A 4,730-nucleotide genomic window follows, 5' to 3' on the forward strand; every position below is an offset into this window, starting at 1 on the left:
TATTTATTTTTTATTTTTATTTTTTAAATATATTTTATTTTTTTTTTTTTTTTTTTACAGAGAGGAAGGGAGAGAGATAGAGAGTCAGCAACATCGATGAGAGAGAAACATCGATCAGCTGCCTCCTGCACATCTCCCACTGGGGACATGCCCGCAACCCAGGTACATGCCCTTGACCGGAATTGAACCCAGGACCCTTGAGTCCGCAGGCCGACGCTCTATCCACTGAGCCAAACCGGTTTCGGCATATGCTGCTTTTTAAAAGACCTTCTACTTTTAACAATACCAACTACCAATTTTATCTCTATGAGGATACTAAGTCAGAACCCACTGGATATACGGTAAAGATGACTGATTCTGGAGATTTTTAGGTAAGTGGGAGAAATATAGATTTGCTATTTTAAGCAGTAGAAAAATTTATAAGAGTATTGGAAGAAGGAGAGTCTGGTTAGTAAAGAGGCTAAATCATCCAGATTGGCCATGAATGGAATTAGATAATTATACAAAATTCCACTCAGCTATAAGCAAGCTCCAGCCGTGGGCAAACTACGGCCCGTTTGAAATGAATAAAACTAAAAAAAAAAAAAAAAAAAAAAAAAAAGACCGTACCCTTTTATGTAATGATGTTCACTTTGAATTTATATTAGTTCACACAAACACTCCATCCATGCTTTTGTTCCGGCCCGCCAGTCCAGTTTAAGAACCCATTGTGGCCCTCGAGTCAAAACGTTTGCCCACCCCTGATAGACTCTTGAAGCCATAAAGAATTCCACTTTACAACCTGGCTGGAGATCCTGGCTAAGGAACCTGGCTATGCTGATGAACTGAAAGCTGTCTGCCTGTCATTGCTTCTTCGCTGACTCCGCCCACACCTTTGGGAACCCCTGGACCTGTTTGGGCAGGCAATTTTGTCGACATGGGGAGGTGCGCAGACCTGTGGAGCCGGACTGAGGGGGGGCCGGAGAGTCGTCCCAGGGCGTGTGGATTTCAGCCGCTGAGTTTCTCACTCCAGATCTCGAAATGCATCGTGATTCCTGTCCATTGGATTGTAAGGTTTATGTGGGAAATCTTGGGGACAACGGCGACAAGACAGAATTGGAACGGGCTTTTGGCTATTATGGGCCACTCAGAAGTGTGTGGGTTGCTAGAAACCCTCCCGGCTTTGCTTTCTGCTTTCGTGGAGTTTGAAGATCCCGAGATGCAGCTGATGCTGTCCGAGAGCTAGATGGGAGAACACTATGCGGCTGCCGAGTAAGAGCGGAACTGTCTAATGGTGAAAAGAGAAGTCAAAATCGAGGCCCGCCTCCCTCTTGGGATCGTCACCCTGGAGATGATTATCGTCGAAGGAGTCCCCCACCTCGCCTCAGATCTCCAAGACGCAGAAGCTTCTCCCGTAGACGGAGCAGGTCTCTTTGCAGAGATAGGAGAAGAGAGAGATCACTGTCCCGGGAGAGAAATCATAAGCCCTCTCGATACTTCTCTAGGTCTCGGAGCCGATTTAGGTCAAACGAAAGGAAATAGAAGACCAGTTTGCAAGATGAGTGGTGTACAGGAAATAACTTCATTTGACAGAAGGATGTACAGAAAATTCAAGTTTTGTCTGAGACTTCATAAGCTTGGTGCATTTTAAAAAATATATATTTTATTGATTTTTTTACAGAGAGGAAGGGAGAGGGAGAGAGGGGGGAGAGAGAGAGAGAGAGAGAGAGAGAGAGAGAGAGAGAGAGAGAGAGAGAGAGAGAAACATCAATGAGAGAGAAACTGCCTCCTGCACACCTCCCACTGGAGATGTGCCGGCAACCAAGTTACATGCCCTTGACCGGAATGGAACCTGGGACCTTTCAGTCCGCAGGCCGGCGCTCTATCCATTGAGCCAAACCAGTTAGGGAAGTTTGGTGCATTTTTAAGATGTTTTAGCTGTTCACATTTGTTTGTTTGGAACAGTGACACATAAAGATGTAATTCTCTATGGTGTGAAATGGATCATGTGAGGCATGTAATATCAAGAATTGTTACTTTACAATGTTCCCTTAAGCAAAATTGAATTTGCTTTGAACTTCAGTCTTGTGTAGACTGATAATAAACCTCTTAACTTCTGCCTCCCCCCCCCCCCCCAAAAAAAAGAATTCCACTTTGGTAATTTACATTTTTGAAATTCTCCATGAACACTTACATACTTTCAAAGCTTTTTAGTGATTTACCACTGTTTCAACCTGGAAGAATTTCTGCAATTCCCTACCACACCATTCATAATCCCAAGGGAATCTCATACATACTTGAAAATGTGAACAGTGTTTTCTTTAAAAACAACAGCCGGTGTGGCTAGTGGTCGAGCGTCAACCTATGAACTAGGAGGTCATGGTTGGATTCTGCAGCCGATCGATGATTCTCTTTATCACTGATGTTTCTATCTCGCACTCCCTCTCCCCTCCTCTCTGAAATCAATAAAAGTGTATTTTAAAAAAGAATAAATTTCTCATTGCACACATTTGTCTGATTTTTTTCTTCACAAAAAGATTATCTAAAGTGTGTAGGATTCTTTAAATGCTCTAATACCTTGCTATTCACAGTATTGTTCGAGTACCAGTAGCAGTGGAAGCTGGTTAGAAATGCAGAATCCTTGTGCCCTATCCCAGACCCTCCAAACCAGAATCAGCACTTTAGCAAGATCCCCCATGGCAATGGATGTGTGAGAAGTACTCCTTCAATAGGCATGATGGAGTTGGATGACGATAGTGCCAATGGCTGTGAGGTGTTAGGAACATCGATGTTATATCAGGGTACAGAAAGAAAGGTCACTGAACAGGCTTTGGTGAAGTTTGTGAAAGAACCAAAGGGAATCTTAGGAAAAAACCCTAGAAGGTAAAGTCAAGGGGAAATCCTACCTCCTGGGTGTAAACAAAATTGCAGTACATTTCTATTTAACCTGTACGAACAAAATGATCATTGGAGACTTCCCAAAAGATCCATTCATTAGCTGTTTCAAAAGCTAAGTCCAAATAAAATAAAACTCTTGACAAACATCTATCCACTTTCAATCAAGTCTCCTTGCCTCTGGCCTTATGCCTCATCCCACCACCATTTAGCCAACAGCAAGAATGTTTCTTCTGAAATGGAAGCAAAATCATGTCACTGCTGCATTGGACACCTTCCAGCGACTGCTCATTTTACTCAGAGTAAGAGCCAGAGCCCTAACGCAGTCCTGCAAGATGATGCAACGCACCTGCCTCCACAGTTACTCAACTACTCCCTTGGTTTGCTCAGTTCCAGCCACTGTGGCCTCCTTGCTATTTCCTGAACTTGTCAAGCATGCTCTGCTTCCAGATCTTTGCATTTGTTCCTTCTGTCTAAGATCCTTTCCCTTCAGGTCTCTGCTCAAGGGTCATCTGCTAGGTAAGGCCTTCCCTGACCACGCTACATAGAATGGCCTTCCTCTACTCTCTCTTCCCTCTCGTCCCTCCTGAGCCTCCCTATCCCTCTGTTTTTCCCCCCATAGCACTGATCACCATTTCTCACACTATTATTTTGATTTTGGGGATTTGTTTCTCCCTCTCTAGAATATAAGCTCCTCAAAGGTTGGGATTTTATTTTTATTATTGCTATATCTCTAGTACCTGAAAAAGAGATAGTTGTTGAATGAATGAATGAATGAATGAATGAGTGAATGCTTCTGCCTTAGTCTACTCAGGCTAATATAGTGGGGCCTTGACTTACGAGTGTCCCGACTAACGAGTTTTTTGAGATACCAGCTGTCTCTCGGCTGATTTTTTGCATTGAGTTGACAGAGTAATATGAGTTAATGAGCTCCTTAACCAGCTCAGTCTCTAAACGAATTACACTCGTAAGTCAAGGCCCCACTGTACAGCGAAATACCATAGATTGAGTTGCTTAAACAACAGAAATATATTTCTCATGGTTTTTTGGGAAGCTAGAAGTCCAAGATCATGGTGCTGGCTGGTTTGGTTTCTGGTGAGAACCTGGCTTATATATTTCTCTCTAGTCACATTGGGAGTTAGGGCTTCAAAATATGAATTTTGGGGACACACAATTCAGTCCATAGCAGATCCCATAACTAGTTCACTCATACCATCATCAAGAAAATTGCCCCCTTAGGCTGCATTAAAAATTCTTACCCCATTCAAGGCTGCATTTAGTATCTATTCTGACGTAATTTCCCCTGAATAAAAATGCTACAGTCAGATGTCATTTGATGTGATTTTCCCTGGGTTTGTATACAGGTGGCTCTGGACATGAAGAGGTCTCTCACAGTCAACAGTCAGATGTCCCTGAACACATATTTTTAAATATTAAGAAAAAAACCAGAATTCAGGTTATTTATTGTAGTTACTTCTCAGTTCCTTATCTTCCTTGACTTGTTAACTTGAACGAAATATTAATCTATAAAATAAAGTAATTGAAGCTACTCCGAAATGCTACATGTCTACATGACATAGTGCAGAAATCTTTCCTGTTTGCCAATTGCTTCTGCAGTTGTGTAAGTATTAGGAAGAACTCATAAAACAAATAAATTTAAGCAAACTTTGCCTCTGTTCTAGGATTGTAATCCTCCTTACCATAGGAATTGGTTTTCAACTGGTCATTAGACTTATCTTTGGGCAAGTTTTAACACACAGAACTGACTCCTCCAACTTCTCTTCTCAACTAGTCCTCAACCTTGGCCTGTAAAAACCAGAGACTGCCCCGGCTGTGTGACTCAGTGTTTGAACAGG

The 4,730-nt window shown here is 42.4% G+C and overlaps 1 pseudogene; it reads left to right on the plus strand.

The window, feature by feature from the left end:
• The first annotated feature begins 681 nt into the window (after positions 1-681).
• Positions 682-1,721, plus strand: LOC118670552 (annotated as a pseudogene).
• The last annotated feature ends 3,009 nt before the right edge of the window (positions 1,722-4,730 follow it).

This window comes from Myotis myotis, unplaced genomic scaffold, assembly GCF_014108235.1.
Source record: "Myotis myotis isolate mMyoMyo1 unplaced genomic scaffold, mMyoMyo1.p scaffold_m19_p_16, whole genome shotgun sequence".
Lineage (NCBI taxonomy): Eukaryota > Metazoa > Chordata > Mammalia > Chiroptera > Vespertilionidae > Myotis > Myotis myotis.